The following is a 19,203-nucleotide window of genomic DNA, read 5'->3' as shown; positions in this document are numbered from 1 at the left end:
GCCTAGTCTAACAAAATGTAGCTAAAAGCTTTTGTTTTTTTAATTTAATAGGAGGTCTAAAGTCACACACACACACACACACACACACACACACCAGACCACAATATTCACATTTCTGTGAAAGTTTCTATTGTGAAGACAATATTTATTTATTTATTTATTTATTTATTTATTTATTTATTTTTAATTTATTTTTGAGACAGAGCGAGACAGAGCATGAACGGGGGAGGGGCAGAGAGAGAGGGAGACACAGAATCGGAAGCAGGCTCCAGGCTCTGAGCCATCAGCCCAGAGCCCGACGCGGGGCTCGAACTCACGGACCGCGAGATCGTGACCTGAGCTGAAGTCGGCCACTTAACCGACTGAGCCACCCAGGCGCCCCGTGAAGACAATATTTAAAGAGGAGATGAGAAAAAAGATGAATTGCCTCAAGAACATTCTAGCAAAATAATAGATCATTTTCAGTATGCTTAACTTGAAGGAAACTAGAGAGTACTTTTATACTCAATGAACCATTGAGGTTTAAGGACAAGATTTCCCTCACAGGGTAGTATTTGTAAAAGATACAAGCTTCCTGACATTTTATTCTTATTTTTCTCCACATATGCAATAAATAACTTTTTATTTGAATTACTTATCAGTATGAGGAAAAGAAAGCAAAAACAGACCATTAATGTTTAGATAATAGAAAATGAAAATGAATAATAAGCAAAATCTTTTCTCTAAAGGACAAAAAGCAGTTGCAGGAAACAAAATTCTTAAGAACTCTTTGAGGCTCAGTCCTGATGTGTTAAAAGATATAGTTTGATCAGAATGAGTTTTTTCGGCAGTCAAAACACATTATTTCTCGTGCAAACTGCTGTGACAAACTCCTTATCTGCAAAAGGAAAATTAACCTTCTTATCTATTCAACTTAGCTTGTGGAAAGGCACAAGGTCAGCCTGTGGAAGAAAATCCCATTTGTAAAATGTGTTTCTTCACTTTTGTGTAGAAATTCTATAGAATTGATAGGATTTGAGAAAAAAAAATTAATGTAGAAGAGACCACATAGGGAAATCTCCCCATTTGGCTAATTCGAAGACTTTGGTAGCACAATAGCAAATCTAAACAGTACACTGCTAGATTGATCAGGTTGTTTCCAGCACATTTTCCACTTGGCCTTATTTACTGACCAACTGAATTAAGAAACACTGTTACTACTCTGTACAATAGTCAACACAGCTTAGAGCTTGTAGGCAAACTGGGCCATTGCCCAGAAACTAGGCAGAAAGGGAGGACAAAGATGAGGGGGGGTGATTAAGAAACAAAAGCAAACAAAGCAACCATCATAGGTAGAGTTTTAAGATGGCCCCCAGGTATGTGTGCCCTTGTGGGCGTTTCTAACCAACAGAAAAGAGCAAAGGTGATGGGATGTCATTTCCATGAGTGAGTTAAAAAAGATTGTGACTCTCATATGAGGACGTAAGATACAAAACAGATGAACATAAGGGAAGGGAAGAAAAACAATATATAAACAGGGAGGGGGACAAAACATAAGAGACTCTTAAATATGGTGAACAAACAGGGGGTTAGTGGAGGGGTTGTGGGAGGGGGGATGGGCTCAATGGGTAAGGGGCATTAAGGAGTCCTCTCCTGAAATCATTGTTGCACTAGATGCTAACTAACTTGGATTCAAATTAAAAAATAAATAATTTTTTTAAAAAAGAAGTTTAATGCTGTCAGGAATATTTACTCTTTGTTTTGGCTGAAATCTGTTAAGATATTTCAAAGGGTTTTTTTTTTTTTTTAAAAAGGGCTCTATTGTCAGAAGCTGGGTTAATTGGAAGTTGGTATTCAAAGCCTGATAGGAACTTTTAAAGAAACTTCTCTCCTAAGCTAAAATGGAATCATGTACCCAGAGAGAAAGAAAACATTCTCTTCACTTTCTTATCCCTTAATGCGTAAAGTTAGGTTATTGATTTGTGCTATTTACAGTTATAAATCTCCCTCTGAGCACTGCTTCACTGGATCTCATAAGTTTGGGTATGTTGTACTTTTCCCCCACTTATCTCAATGCATTGTCTAACGTCAGTGTTTTATTGACTTTCTACATTTTGGTGAATTTTCCAGTTTTCCTTCTGTTGTTGATATCTAGCTTCGATGTATTATTATTGGAGAATACACATTGTATCAATTCCATCTTTAAAACATTTATTTTGGGGGCACGTGGGTGGTTCGGTGGGTTAAGCCACGACTCTTGATTTTGCCCTCAGGTCATGATTTCACAGGTGGTGAGATCGAACCCCACATCAGGCTCTGCGCTGACAGCACGGAGCCTACTTGGGATTCTCTCTCCCTCTCTCTCTCTCTCAAAATAAATCAGTAAACATTAAACAATAAAAAAAACTTAAAAAAAAAGATTGCGACTTTTGTCTTGCCAGCAGATTCTCACTATTGTCTTCTTGGCTTATATGTTTTGACGAAGCAAATGGCAAGGAACTGAAGGCAGGTTCCAGCCAGCAGATTGTGAGAAACTGAGGCCCTCAGTCCAATAACCTGCAAAAGATGGAATCCTGCCAAATATTACTAAGTACGTAAATCTTTTCCCCCCGCAAGCCTGGCCCAGCACCTTGACTGAAGCCTTGTGAGAATTGTAACCTACAGGAACTGGAAAAAAAAAAATGTTACACTGCAAAAAAAAAAAAATCAATTTTAGGATAATACTAAAATTGGTAGTAAATTCACAGCGTTGCACCTGAGAGAATATCACTGGGGAATGAGAAGCAAAGAGAGATCTTTCACAAGTGTCCAATACGAAATGTACCCACCTAGCAGCAGCTATAAGGCTCATATAGTCAGCCTTTCCTCCCATTACTACGGATAACTTGTCCACATGCCCAGCTAAAGCCAAGGTCTCTACTTATTCACTAGATCCCATCCAGTCTCACTTAAAAATATTGACCAAGCAATTCTCTCCCTCTCCCTCTCTCTCTCTCACACTGCCTCTCTCTTCTGTATCACTGGATTTTCACTCTACCAGATCATTTCCGTCAACGTTTCAATATGTTATTGTCACCATCCTAAAAACAAAAAATTAAAAAAAAAGTGAATAACAGCAACAAAAATTATCTCTTGGTCCCATTTGCCTCTCTATTCCTACTTGTGAAAGTACTGGCTAGTTAATGTTTCAGATTCTCATCTTCCTATACTTTCTCGAATTCATTCATTATGAGTTCAGTCACATTCCTCCAAAAGATAATGCTGACGTCTTAACCCTGGTACCTGTGATAGTGTCCCTCCTTGGAAATAGGGTTTTTACAGATGTAATCGAGTTTAGATTAGGGTGGGTCCTAATCCAATATGACTTGCATCCTTGTAGAAAGAAGAGAAGAAACACGGAGACACAGGGACAAACAGTATATGAAGACAGAGACAGAGATTGGAGGGGTGTGCCTATAAGCCAAGGAACACCAAGGATTGCCAGTAATCACTGAGAGTTAAAAGAGAGGCAGGGAACAGATTCTGCCTCAGAACCCCCAGAAGTATTGAACTTTGCCAACTAGGATTTCAAATATCCAGCCTCCAGAACTGTGCAAGGATACATTTCTGTTGTTTCAAGCCACCCAGTTTACTATCTCATCTCTGGGAAACTAATACACCACCATTCAGACTGGACTTTCACTCCTGTCATTCCAAGGAAACTGTTCATGTCAAAGTTGTCAGTGATTACATGTTGCTGAATCCAAAAATCACTCTTTGTTACCTTAAACAATCGGCAGCATATGAGAAAGTTAATTGCTCACTCCTCCTCCTTGAAACAGTTACTTTCCTTGGTTTCCAGACCACCACACTCTCTTGGTTTTCAGCCCAACTCACTAACCACACCTTTTCTGTTTCCTTTGCTGTTTCCTTCCTAATATTGGAGTGGCCCAGGGCTTAGTCCTTAGATTTATTTCTTCTCTACCTTTCACTCACCTCCTTGGGGACATCATCCTGCCTTATGAATTTATACTATAGTCAGAGGAGGTCACTGAGAAGACGTGACTGCTGGTTGATCCACGAGCTTGTCCCAGGAAATCAGAGGTTCCTCCTCCTCCTCATTGTCCTTGGAATGTGTGCCCTGTTTGCCTTCCCCATGCTAGAAACTGACCAGTGACATATCCTTGCGACAGTAAGGTGATTTTAAGACCGTCTGCATGGTATACGTGATGAAACCCAGTTAAGGCCTCTATATGAACCTTAATATCCTGGCAGGTAGGTACAGAGAACTACTCGTCTTGTGGCCTCCTAATATAAGCCTCATATGCAAATTCCCTCGCTTCTTAAACCTGCCACCTATCAATCTGGAGAGGTGTGCCTCTTTCTTTGGTTTCTCCCTGCCTCCCATGAACAGGTACCAGTTTCAGATTATATCTGGTAAATTTCTGAGATTGCAGAGTAACAGCTACCCATGTACTGATGACTCTCAAATTTATATTTTCAGCCTTGATACCTTTTATGAATGCCGGTTGCCTATATTTGGGTGTCCAGTAGGTTTCTGCAACTTACCATGGGCAGGCTGATTAAGTCACCAATAAATTAAGTAGGACAAGTGGTAGCACTATGTACCACGTGATTACCAATTCTTCCCCACCTCTCCAGAAGCAATTATAGCCTCTGAGTTATGTAACTAATGAATGGAAGGGCTGTTAAAATACAGCTTATTACCATGTAGAAATCCTTGCTTTGTATTTTTTATTTTTTTTTGATCACTGAGGATTATGTCGCATTGCCGCATTTAATATAACCATTTATTTAAAAGCTATTGACAAATGACAGGTGTAAAATACCAATAAAGGATGTATTATCTCTTTCTGGATACATAAAGAGTGTGGAAATTAGAGCACAAGCCTTAAAATAGTCATAGAACAAACCAAAACATACAAGTCTACATTTGCATAGATTTATGAATAAGATATGCAGGGAAGGCTATGGCATGCGGCATATTACTTTTTAAATGATATACATTGCTGTTGGAAATAACGAAGCCTCCTCAGATGCTGCCAATAATCGTGGAGAGCAAAATAATAGCCCCCCCCAAAGATGTCCACATACATATAGAGTCCAAACAATGGTACCACATACTATTTTATATTTCCAATACAACCGTCTATCATGCTACATCCAGCCCACTTCTGATGGTCATCAAGGAAGGGAGACCTACAATTCTTCCTTCTTTTCGTCCTCCCCCATAATTCACTGGTTTCATTATTCCTTCAGGTGCTGGCACTTCAGATCCTGTGAGTTATAAACACTGAAGGAAAGGGAAGAAGTGGCACCCCCATCATCGCGTGTCGGAGCAAAACATCAGACAAACCTTCCTCTTGCCATACAACATGCTTTCGTTATAAAACATTCAACAAACTAGGAATAGAAGAGAACCTCCTCAACCTGATAAAAGGCACTTATGAAAACTTCACATCTAGCGTCATACTCAATGATGAAAGACCCTGTTCCTAAGATCAGGAACAAGAGAAGAACTCCCATTTTCACTACGTCTCTTCAACATGGTACTAGAATTTCGAGTCAGAGCAATTAGGCAAGAAAAAGAAATAAAAGGCATCCAAATTGGAAAGGAAGAAGTTAAACTACGTCTATTCACAGATGACATGATCTTATATATAGAAAATTCTAAAGAATGCACCAAAAACCTATTAGCTAATAAACAAATTCAGCAAAGTTGCAGGACACAAGACCAACAGTCAAAAATCAGTCACATCTCCATATAGGAATAATGAAAAATCCAGAAGGGGAATTAAGAAAACAATTCCATTTATAATAGCATGAAAAAGAATAAGATACTTAGGAATAAGTTTAAACAAGGAGGGGCAAGACTTACACACTGAGAACTACAAAACACTGCAGAAAGAAATGAAAGAAGGCTTCGATAAATGGAAACACCTCCCATGTTCATGGACTGGCTACTTAAGGCCAGAGTAGGTATAATGACAAACCAAAGTCACATGAGATCAAAGAAGTCATTAGTAACAGAAGAATATCAAGTTTGCTGTGCAACACTGGGGAACACGGCTGATATGTAGATAACAGATCATTTGACTCCATAAAAGACAGAAAGAGTATCTTTAGTTTGTAACTTTCCGTTTTCAATCCCCATGTGGCAAAACTGTATTTTGGTTTCCTGCTCTTGGGTATCTAGGAAATTGCCTCCTTGTGTCCTTTATGTCATGAGTCACAAACTCGCTACCCACATGCTAAATCCAGCTCGCAGACATATTTTGTTTGGCTTCACACCGTGTTTGGGGTGTTTTTTTGTTTGTTGGTTTGGTTTGGGTTTTGTTTTCAAAATGAGTTGTCAACACTGAATAACCTGGACAGTCACATAAAAGTCACGATTTCTATCTTTTCTGAAAAGCTGGAATACATTCGGGAACATTTCTGGAAGCTGGAACACTGAATATACATTCATACATGGCAGTGATTGACTAGAGCTTTATTATTGCCGGCTTTATTTTATCTGTCTGTCCTCTATAGGTTATCTGCACTTGCAACCCCATTTTTAACATAAAAAGGGTTAAGAGGATTTCTGTTCCTTTGTATAGAATTTGGTGTCTGTCCTTTGCTCCAAGTCTAAGAAGCCCTTCTGGTGTGAGTAGTTAAATGCTGATAGGAATATCAGAGGGCAAGGCTCTGCATATAATGGGGATTATAGACCAGACAGAGGAGTAGAGACTCTGGAGAGTTTTTAAAAATAAGCCTTTTTTTAAAACAAAAATTGTGTATATTTAAGGTGCACAACATGATGACTTGATATACACATACATAGGGAAATGATAACTACAGTCAAGCTAATTAGTGTATCTATCTCCTCCTAGTTATCATTTTTTTGTGTGTGGTGAGAGCATCTGAGATCTACTCTCTTAGCAAATTCTCACTGTTCACTACAGTATTATTAATTGTAGTCATCATGATGTACATTAGATCTTTAGAACTTATTCATCCTATATTACTGTAACATTGAACCCTTTCAACAATACCTACGTCTTTCCCCACCTCCCTACCCCTGGTAACCAGCGTTCTATTCTCTGCCTCTATAAATTGGACTTCTTTTTTTAGATTCCACATGTAAGTGAAATCATATAGTAGTTTTTTTTTTTCTGTGTTTGGCTTATTTCACACTGCCCTCCAGTTTCTCCTTTTTTTAAGGACTGAATATTACACCACTGTGTGTATATACATTTTCTTTATTCACTCATCTGTGAACGTACACCAGGCTGTTTCTATATCATGTTATTGTGAACAATGCTACAGTGCATATGGGAGTGCAGATATCTCAAGACAGTGATTTCACCTTCTTTCAAAGTGTACCCCAAAATGTGTGGCTGGATCATATGATGGCTGTATTTTGAATTTTGTGAGGAACCGCCATACTTTTTTTTCAGAATGGCTATACTAATTTACATTTCCACCAACAGTATACAAAGGTTCCAATTTCTCCATAACCCGGCCAACACCACTGTTGTTTTCATTTGCATTTCTGTGACCATTAGTGATATTGAACACATTTGCATATATCCATATATCCATTGGCCATTTGTGTGTCTTCTTTGGAAAAATGTTTATTCAGGTCCTTTGCCAATTTTTTAATCAGGTTTTTTTTGTTTGTTTGCTATTGAATTGTATGAATTCCTCATATATTTTGGGTATTAACCCACTATTTGATATAAGATTTGCAAACAGTTTCTCCCAATTGTAGATTGCTTTTTCAATTTGTTTCCTTTGCTGTGCAAAAGCTTTTAAGTTGGATGTTGTCCCACTTGTTTATTTTTGCTTTTGTTGCTATAGCTTTGGGTGTCATATCCAAAGAATCATTGACAAGGCCAATGTCAAGGAGTTCTTTCCCTATGTTTTCTTCTAGGGGTTTTACAGTCTCAGGTCTTACATGTAAGTCTTTAATCCATTTTGACTTGATTTTTTGTATATAGTGTAAGATAAAGGCCTGGTTTCATTCTTTTGCATGTGGAAATCCAGTTTTCCTAGCACCATTTATTGAAAAGACTATCCTTTCTCCATTGTGTGTTCTTGATGTCTTTGCCAAAAATTAGTTTACTGTACACACTTGGGTTTCTTTCTGGACTATTTTGTTGCATTGATCTATACATCTGTTTTCATGCCAGTACCATACTATTCTGATTACTATAGCTTTGTATAAATAATTTCAAATCAGGAAATGTAATGCCTACAACTTTATTTGTTATTTCCTAAGATTCTTTTGACTATTTACGGTGTCTTGTGATTCCACATGAATTTTATAATTGAGGTTTCTATTTCCGTGAAAAATTCCATTGGCATTTTGATAGGGATTGTGTTGAATCTGTATATAGATTGGGTTATATGTACATTTTAACAATATTAATTCTTTCAATGCACGAATATGGGGTATCTTCTCATTTATTTGTGTGTTCTTCAATTTTTTCATTAATGTCATATTTTCAGTGGACAGATTTTTCACTTCCTTGGCTAAATTTATTCCCCAGTCTTTTATTCTGTTGACGCTGTCATAAATGGGATTGTTTTATCAATTTCCTTTTCACATAGGTACTGGTGTAAAGAAATAAAACTTATTTTTTGTATGTTGTTTTTGTATCCTGCAACTTTATTGAATTCATTTCATTTGTTCTAAGTTTGTGTGTGTGTGTGTGTGTGCATGTGCGTGTGCGTGTGTGTGTGTGTGTGTGTGTGTGTGTGTGTGTAGTCTTTAGGGTTTTCTACATACAGAATCATGTTACCTGCAAACAGAAAATCTTACTTCTTTCTGATTTGGATGCCTTCCCCTCCTCCTCTTCCTCCCCTTCCTCCTCCTCTCTTCCCTTCTCCCTCCTCACCTTTCTTCTCCTTCTTCTCTGGCTGATTGCTCTTGCTAGTACTTCTAGTAACTTGTTGAATAAAAGTGGCAAGAGTGGGTATACTTGCCTTTTACTGTATGTTGGAGGAGAAGCTTTCAGTTTTTTCCCATTGATTATGTTACCTGTGGACTTTACATGAATGATCTTTGTTGTGTTGAGGCTAAGTTCCTTCTGTACCTATCTTGGTGAGCATTTTTATCATAAATGGATGTTGAATTTGGTAACATGCTTTTTATGCATCTATTGAGATGATCATGTGATTTCAAGGAATAAATCTCACTTAATCATAGTGTATGATATTTTTCATGTACTGCTGAATTCAGTTTGCTAGTATTTTATTGAATATTTTTGCACTGATGTTCATCAAAGATATTGGCCTGTGTTTTTCTTGTGGCAGCTTTGCCTGGCTTTGGCATCAGTGTGATGCTGGTCTCATCCAGTAAGTTTGGAAGTATTCCCTCTAGTTCTATTTTTGGGAAGAATTTTAGAAGTATTATTATTAATTCCTCTTTGAATGTTAGGTAGAATTTAGCCATGAAGACACCTGGTCCTGGACTTTTTTGGCTGAGGGATTTTTGACCATTACTTCAATCTCCTTGTTTGTTATAGATCTGCTCAGGCTTTCTATTTTTTCTTGATTTAGTCTTGGTAGGTTGTATATTTCTAGGAAGTGAATGCCTACTACTCAACTTCTTTTAGGTTATCCAATTTGTTGTCATACAATTGTTCATAATAGTGTCTTCCAACTCTTTTTATTTCAGAGGCAAACATTATGATGTCTCTACTTTCATTTCTGATTTTATTTGAGTCTTTCCTTTTTTTTCTTAGCCTAGCAAAGAGTTTGTCCATTTTATCTTTAAAAAAACAACTCTTAATTTTGTTGACTTTTTTCTATTGTTTTTCTGTTCTTTTTTTCTCTTCTGATCTTTATTATTCCCTTTCTTCTTCTAATTTTAAATTTAGCTTGTTCTTTTTGTAATTCCTTAAGTACAAAATTAAATTGTTTTATAATTTAGGCTTCTTAATTTTTAATTTCTTCTTTTTTAATGTGGGCATTTATAAAAAAAATGTAGGCATTTATCACTGTAAAATGTCCACTTAGTACTACTGTTTTTGCTCCATCCCCAAAGTGTTGGTTAGTTGTGCTTTCATTCTTATTTGTCTTGAGATATTTTTTTAAATTCTTCTTTGATTTTCTCTTTGACCTAGTAGTTGCTCCATAGTGTGTCATTTAGTTCTTATATCTGTGTGAATATTCCTGTTTTCCTGCTGTTATTGGTTTCTAGTTTCATCCCATTGTGGGTGGAAAAGATATTTAATATGATTTCTATCTGCTTAAATTTAAGACTTGTTTTGCTATGCAATACGTGATCTATCCCAGAGTATGTTCTGTGTGCACTTGAAAAGATGTGTTTTCTTTTGCTGTTTGGTAAAATATTCTGTATATGTCTATGAGATCCATGGGGTCTATAGGGTTGTTCAAGTCTACTTTTCTTTGTTGATTTCCTATCTGAATGTACTATCCATTATTGAAAGTGGGATATTGGAATCTCCTACTATTAATTTATTACTGTCAATTTCGCCTTTCAGATCTGTCAATATTTGCTTTATATTTTTATGTACTCTAATGTTGGGTACATGTGTATTTACAGTTGTTATATCTTCTGTTGAATTGACCCTTTCAGTACATAATGAACTTCTTTGTAGAGAAAGTTTTTGACTTAAAGTCTACTTTGATATAAATATAACCATTTCTGCTTTCATTTGGTTACCATTTGCATGGAATATCTTCTTCCATTCCTTTACTTTCATCCTGCATGTGTCTTTGAAACTACAATGAGTTTCTTGCAGACAACATACAATTGGATCTTGGTTGTTTATTCATTCAAGCACTCTATCTTTTTATTGGGGAGTTCATTCCATCTACATTTAAATTAATAGGGAAGAACTTACTATTGCCATTTTTTAACTATTTTCTGTTTGCCTGTAATTCTTTGTTCCTCTTTTTCACTCTTGTGGTCTTCCTTTGCATTTCTTTTGTTTTTGAATGATGGATTTTGATGCCTGTCTCTTTTTCTTTTGTGTTACTTCCGTAAGTGTTTTCTTTGTGGTTATCAAGAGACTTACATCAAATATCTTATAGCAGCATATTTTAAGCTGTTAACTTTACTTGCATACAAAGTTCTTAGTAATCTTTATAGTAGTTCCTGATATCTCTAACAACAAATATAAATTCTTGTTCGGGGAGACATCAACCCCAACACTCTTTACCTGATACTCTTCCTTGCTGCTGCAACCTACGTTATGCTCTCTTCCTGAGATCGGTAAATTGTTGTTCTCTGCACTTTTTAAAAAATGTTTAATGTTTTATTATTTATTTTTGAGAGAGAGACAGAGAGTGAGCAGGAGAGGGGCAGAGAGAGAGAGGGAGACACAGAATCAGATACAGGCTCCAGGCACTGAGCTGCCAGCACAGAGCCTGATGCGGGGCTCGAACCCACAGACCACAAGATCATGACCTGAGCTGAAGTCAGATGTTTGACTGACTGAGTCACCCAGGTGCCCCTCTGCACTTTTTTTTACATAACTGCATAACCTCTGTGGTAAAGCATGTCCTTAAGCCTAAATTCCCTTCCATATGAAACTTCCCAGCTCTGGATTGTAGTTCAAATTCTGTCATATGCTGAGAGTCACTGGATATGCCACTCTGCTTCTTTGGTCCATAGAACTTTCACCCACAAAATTAAATACTTAGGTATTAGTGATATCTAATATTTCTAATAACTCTTGAATATTATATTATTGTATTTGTAGGATAGTCTTACCTGGTTTCATCTTGCCCTGATGGAGTCCCATTTTCACTCTTCTTCCTATATAGATCATGGACCACGTATATATATTTCTCCATATTATTGCTACTATCACATATATTTCTATTACTGCTTTTATGTATATATCCATATGCTTTAGTTTTTTGAAAACGTTAGTCGTTCCAGTTGTCCAAACCACCAAATTGCTGCAAGTATTATTTATTGGGTTTTGAAATTAATGTATTCAGTTGCTCAAAATGTTGCATTCTTAATTTCTAGGATATTGGGGAGTTCTAGGATATAAACACTTTCTAGGATATAAACACTTCACTGGATGTTATTTCTATACTGCTCTAGACTACAGAATTAGAACCAACAGATGAAATTTAAAAGAAGTATATTTTTAGCTAAACAGAAATAAAACTTTTGACAATTAAACATGTAGAATGGGTGACATTATGAGGGATGAAGTTTCTCATCACCGAATGTGTTTTTTTTAAGTTTTTAATGTTTATTCATTTTGGACAGAGAAAGAGAGGTTGAGAGAGCAAGTTGGGGAGGGGCAGAGAGAGAGGGAGACACAGAATCCAAAGCAGGCTCCAGGCTTGAGTTGTCAACACAGAGCCTGATGCAGGGATGGAAATCATGAACCACGAGATCATGACCTGAGCAGAAGTCAGATGCTTAGCCTACTGAGCCACCCAGGCATCCCTCTTCATTGAATGTGTTTAAACAAAGTCTGGGTTATTACTTAATAGACAGTGATGTAAAGGCAATTCATTCATACTATACAGAGTAATTATCAAGGACTCAAGGACTCCAAGGTCCCTTTGAATGGACATTCTAAGAATATATTTACTTAGGGTAATACTAAAACTAGTTTACCTTTCCTCAAACACACACCAGCTAATGAAGAAGAGAGGCTTTTCAGTGGCATATTAGGTATAATTGAGAGGAACTAGTAATGTATACAAAATTGACCATGGATGTCACTAACTGACAGTTGATAATCATAACACAGTAAGGTACCTTGGTATTCTGTATCTAGAGTACATGCTGGAAATTATTCTTAGAAGGAAGACTTCCATAGAATGAGTCACTTGGATATAAGTCATTTGGATATTTAAGTAACTATATTTAATTAAAAAGAGTCAAAGAGAGATACGTCCTATACAAAAATCTTTTCCATAACAAATAGTGGTATCTTGAGATTTTCCTTATATCCTATTACATTCTATGAGAGTTACTTTGTAACTTTCAAAAATTAATAGCACGCATTCTCCACAGTGTGTTGTCAATTACGGTGATGAACCAATAATATATTCAGGTAGGTTTTCAATATGAACTCATTTTGAAGGTATCATCCAGCTGATAAAAATAAGTCAAATTCTTAAAATTTGACAGATGAAACGTACAGCTATTATAGATTTGGGGGAACACCATATACTTTTCATTTTTAGTATCAGTGGTGACTGTGAGGTGACGAACAAGAATGGAAAAAAAAAGGAAAATAAGAAAATAAGTCCTTTGAAACATAATTCAGTAAAATCCACTAATATTATATAAATAACCACCTTGGAAAATAAATAAGGGATTATGTGCAGCTGGATGATTCAGAAAAGTTTGGAGACACCAAAAACTCTAATCAAGATGACCAAAAGAGGCAAGACAGGAAGGAAATTTTAATTAACTTAAATGGAAACATAATTAACTGAATTTTATCTTGCTTGGAAACTTAATGAACTGTTCAGTGTTCTATTTAAAGAGAGACTGGGTGATCAGAAAAGGCAGCTGAAATTACAGAATCGGTAAAGCCCAGAACGCTGGGTGTGGTAGTGCCTACCCAAATATTATCTGGGGAAGAGAGTTTTCTGTGGCACTCCTCTTGTTCTGATTCCACACTCATTCAAAAAAATTTCAATTTGACAATTTGTCTTCACGACAGGGAGAAACTACTTAGATCTGGGGATAGGAGCATTCTAGCTTTCTGGATTTTTTTTTTTTCCCTCAGAGTAAATAGACATTGTGTTTTATACATCCATTTTGCTAACTTGGTTCCTGTAACTCCAAGCTTTCTCTTCTCGTCCCTTCCCCTCCCCACAAAAGGAAATAACTACTCTTGGTATGCTAAGACAATCAAATTTCTGTTGGCCAAACCCTAGGCCACAGTGAATTTATCAGGGCAAATACTAAGTTCTTAGGCTTTTCAGCCAGCACTCAACAGGACTTCTGTTAGTAGACTGTGGAAGGAAGGAAGAGCATAAGAATTGATCACTATAGTCTGTATTTATAATCTTCTCACGGGCCTACAAGGTTTCCCAACTATTCTCAAAAATAAGCCTCTCTGATTCCTCAATATTAAAAAAAAATGGCATTTTCCCAAATGAGTCGCTGAATTCCGCCACTGATTCTGTCAGTGTTTTCCAAAGCTCCCTTTAGAACTGAGGAACAGAAAGAATGACTTTGAAAAAAAAAAAAAAAAGGTCAGATTTATTTTGAAAAAGGAAATTTGACAAAGAAGAAACTAATCTATTTCAAAACTTTAGGAAGCCTCCATATTTTGTTCATCTCTTTTTTCTAACAGATGATACTTAACATTAGAGGAGAAACAGGGGAAATTTTTTACTGACCAAGAAATCAACTAACAGCACCATCTGCTAGCTTGACAACTAGCAGGAGCAAGAAATCCATCAGACATATTTCCTCAGAGTGGTATTTTCCACTTGTCAGATTCCCCCAAAAAGGTCCTGACTTTTACCGACAATTGAGGTGATAAAGATTTTCAGCAAGGACTCTGGTGGTGAAAGGCCTATTTTATAGCCTTTCTGTTGCAGGTGTTTGAAAATGTAATACGATATAGTATCTCACCTGTTTGGAACTGAGTTCTGCAGCAAACCAAATGATCCATTTCAGAGCCGAGAACCAGAGGATAAAAAATGAATTACCTCACTCAGTGAAAACAGTCCGTGCACTAAAAATTATGTATTTTATTCAAAGGGAAACTCTCCAGTACTGTATTAACGGTCCATGTCCATATACAATGCTAACAACCTTGGTTGAGTGCTTTACTAGTTTCAGTCTATATATTACGAAGGAAGGTATGCTGATCCCGGAAGTCACTCTCCGCAAGAGGGAACAGACAGACAGAATATAGAAGTGGCAGATGTAACCAACATTCCTCTCCATAAAAAGAAAAAAATAAACTTTGCTCTTGTCTTAGTCCACTTATTACTGGAGCAAATATGGATGCACATTTAACGAAGTCCAAAGACTATCACTACATCCCAGCATAATGTAAGCTCTTTGCTAATAAGCCCTGAATCATTAATAAAAGGCAGACTACATAAAAGGGTATGTTTACTCTCTTTAAGGTGATGGAAAAGCGAGTCAGATATTATTAAAACATTTTTAATATAAAAAAATAATTTGTGAAGAGACGCGTCTAACATACAAGGTAAATTCAAGTATCCAAATAGCTCATTTTCAGAGAATTTCTGAATGGTTCAGATTTTATCCCAATTGTATCTAAAGACTACTGGCAACCCAAGACTTCTGGATGAGAGGTTTCCAATTAAAGTAAAATATTGTATCTATTTACACATCCAAATATATTTCTGGAAGTCAGAGGTTGTAGAACAGAGGCTTGCAAATTACAGTTCCATGCATCTCTTCAGAAATAAGACGGTAGGAGTCCTTTTCTCTGTTTTCTGTTATATTTACTGGACTTCCAGTAAGAGTTTATTTGAAGAAAAAAAGGTCTAATGGTTTTTAAAAGTTTATTGAGATATAAATGACAAGATATAAACTGTACATTTTTAAAAATTTTTTAACGTTTGTTTATTTTTGAGAGAGAGAGAGACACGGACAGAGCATGAGCAGGGGAGGGGAAGAGAGAGAGAGAGGGGGAGACACAGAATCCAAAGCAGGCTCCAGGCTCTGAGCTGTCAGCCCAGACCCTGACGTGGGGCTCAAACTCACAAACTGTGAGATCATGACCTGAGCCCAAGTCAGACACTTAACTGCCTGAACCAACCAGTAGCCCCAAGAATTCTTTTCATTTTTTTTAAAGTAATTATGGACTTTTATTTACTCTTATTTTTTATTTTTTTAAATTTTAACTCCAGTGTAGTTAACATACAATATTATATTAGTTTCATCTGTATATTATATACAGATGTATATAATAATATACATTAGTTATATTAGTTTCAGGTGATATAGCAATTCAACTATTCTGCACATCACTCAGTGCTCATCATAAGTGCACTCTTAATCCCTTTACCTATTTCTCCCATCCCCCCCACCTGCCTTCCCTCTGATGATCATCTGTTCTCTATAGTTTTCTGGTTTGTCTCTTTGTTTTTTTTAGCTTTGTTTATATGTTTTGTTTCTTAAATTCCACATGAGCGAAATCATATGGTATTTATCTTTCTCTGACTTATTTCACTTAGCATTATACTCTCTAGATCCATTCATGCTATTGTAAATAAGAAGGTTTCATTTTTTGTGACAGAATAATATTCCATTGTATATACATACTACGTCTTTATTCATTCATCTATGAATGAATACGGAACAGTTGGGCTGTTTCCGTAATTTGGCTATTGTAAATAATGCTGCAATAAACATAGGGGTGCATATATCTCTTTGAATAGGTGTTTTCATATTCTTTGGATAAATACTCAGTAGTGTGATTACTGGACCATAGGGTAGTTCTATTTTTAATTTTTTGAGGTACCTTCATACTGTCTTCCACAGTGGTTGCACCAGTTTGCATTCCCACCAACAGTGCACAGGGGTTCCTTTTTCTCCACATCCTCGCCAACACTTGTTGTTTCTTGATTTTTTGATTTTAGCCATTCTGATAGATGTGAGCTGATATCTCATTGTGGTTTTGATTTGCACTTCCCTGATGATGAGTGATGTTGGACATCTTTTCACGTGTACTTTTACTCTTGATATGCCCTCTCCATAAAGAAAATCCTCAGTGAAATTCATCCAAGTTGCCTCATGAGCCTTATCATTTGTAAACACTCTGACCCTATGTAAAACTGCCTACATCGCCTCTGATCACTATTCAGATGGGCCTGAATATAGTCGCTGGAGTGTCCAAAATATACTAGAATGCTTGAGAAAATTTTATCATATTAGAGAGTGAATGGGATAAATAGAACTAGCCTAAAGGCTAGTTGATGTCCCCTTGGTATTCAGAATTTTTCAGGATATGAAATGTTTGGAGAGTTTATAAAAATGTGAATTCCTACTATCATTTTAAGATCTATTGAATGAGAATCTGGGATTTGGGAATGGGGGTGGCGGGCATGCTAGGTATCTCCATTTTAAACAAACTTCTTAGGGACACCTGGGTTGCTCAGTCGGTTGAGCGTCCGACTTCGGCTCAGGTCATAATATCACGGTCTGTGGGTTCGCGCCCCACATCGGGCTCTGTGCTGACAGCACAGAGCCTGAAGCCTGCTTCAGATTCTGTCTCCCTCTCTCTCCACCCTCCCATGCTCATGCTCTGTCTCTCTCTGTCAAAAATAAACATTAAAAAAAATTTGAACAAACTTATTAGATAATTCTTGTGCATGCTAATGTCTGAGTACTACCTGTTTTATACTAGGCTCTGTCCTTAGCTCTTATATTTGATACATAAAAACTAAAACATAGCCTCCCTCCTTAAAAGAAATTCAATGGGCTCTCTTTTTGCCGCCATCTTGGTTCCGCGTTCCCCGCACAAAATGCCTGGTGAAGCCCCAGAGACCGTCCCTGCTACAGAGCAGGAGTTGCCACAGCCCCAGGCTGAGACAGGGTCTGGAACAGAATCCGACAGTGATGAATCAGTACCAGAGCTTGAGGAACAGGATTCCACACAGGCAACCACCCAACAAGCCCAGCTGGCAGCAGCAGGTTAAATCGATGAAAAACCAGTCAGTAAAGCAAAACAGAGCCGGAGTGAAAAGAAGGCACGGAAGGCTATGTCCAAACTAGGTCTTCGACAGGTTACAGGGGTTACAAGAGTCACTATCCTCTTTGTCATCACAAAACCAGATGTCCACAAGAGCCCAGCTTCAGATACCTACATAGTTTTGGGGGAAGCCAAGATCGAGGATTTATCTCAGCAGGCACAACTAGCAGCTGAGAAATTCAAAGTTCAAGGTGAAGCTGTCTCAAACACTCAAGAAAACACACAGACTCCCAACTGTACAAGAAGAGAGTGAAGAGGAAGAGGTTGATGAAACAGGTGTAGAGGTTAAGGACATAGAACTGGTCATGTCGCAAGCAAATGTATTAAGAGCAAAGGCAGTTCGAGCCCTGAAGAACAACAGTAATGATATTGTAAACGCTATTATGGAATTAACAATGTAACCGTCTGAAAACGAGGACCCTTTTTTGGTGTTTCAAAAGAATGACTGCAGCTTGGTTTGAAATTTGTACTGTTTCTATCATTAATAAAGTTATGGCTATATCGTTAATATATATGTATGTACATATTATTTTGTATATATAAATTTATCATATTAATCAATGCAATGAATATATGTAGATGTAGTACATTGTATAAACATTGAAACAGAAATACATACAAAGTGCTGAGTAAAGGCTCTGAAGAGAAAGTCACCTATGAATGGGGTCTTGAGGGATAAATAGGAATTCTACTCTACCAGGTAGTAACGTGAGATGGAAGGCATTGGAGGTCTAATGAATGAATAACTTTGCAAAATCTTGGTACTGCAGAAGGTGAAGATCATTTGAAAAACTAAGGAGAAATTTGATGGGACAGATAATAGGGCAATGTTTCTGAAATTGGAGCATGTGAATCTCCTGAAGGCTGATTAAAAATTCTTATTCCTGTGCCCTATTCCAGAACCACAGAAGCACAATCTTAGGGAGGGCTTTAGGGTTCTCACTGTCAACAAGTTCTCCTGATGATTGTAATGTGCAACAATATTTAAGAACACTCATCAGATTGTCTTGCCTTTACTTTTCCTTTTGCTCTTTCTGTTTATAATGAATGAATGCAAGGCAGTTATTTAAAATGCCAAAATCACCAGTGCTTAGAAAAGCCAAATCACCCTTATTCCCTCTCAGAATAACAGAGTCGGGGGAATGAAAACACTAAGCCAATCCATTGTAGTCTGGTTAGTATTTAGATTAATTTTGGCAGAAAACTTTCTACTGTATCTATGTATGTAGATAAGCACTATCAACATGCTGGCCAAAGGGTTTTAAATTATTGTCAGAAAGCACCATTTTTCCCAAATGGAGTTTAAGATATACTGAAGATTACAGCACCTCATTCAAAGATAGCCTTAAAATAAGTGTTGGTTGTATTCTTCAACACCTATTTTATACAACAGGCTCATCTCAGTATATGTAACATTCATTTTTCTTTTTACTGTGGAGTTTGAGTCTTTTGAATACAATTTTCAGATATATTCCCTTTAAATTTAATATAAAAGCAGATTTATGTTCCCACATTTTCTGTAAATGTCTGATCTCTTTATAAT

General features: G+C 36.9%; 1 pseudogene; it reads left to right on the top strand.

Moving 5' to 3' along the window:
- Positions 1 to 17,392: 17,392 nt before the first annotated feature.
- On the top strand, positions 17,393 to 18,162 carry LOC122477314 (annotated as a pseudogene).
- The last annotated feature ends 1,041 nt before the right edge of the window (positions 18,163 to 19,203 follow it).

This window comes from Prionailurus bengalensis, chromosome X (genome assembly GCF_016509475.1).
Source record: "Prionailurus bengalensis isolate Pbe53 chromosome X, Fcat_Pben_1.1_paternal_pri, whole genome shotgun sequence".
Taxonomy (NCBI): domain Eukaryota; kingdom Metazoa; phylum Chordata; class Mammalia; order Carnivora; family Felidae; genus Prionailurus; species Prionailurus bengalensis.
Note: the sequence above shows the minus strand (reverse complement) of the source record. Positions and strands in the feature narration are given on the sequence as shown.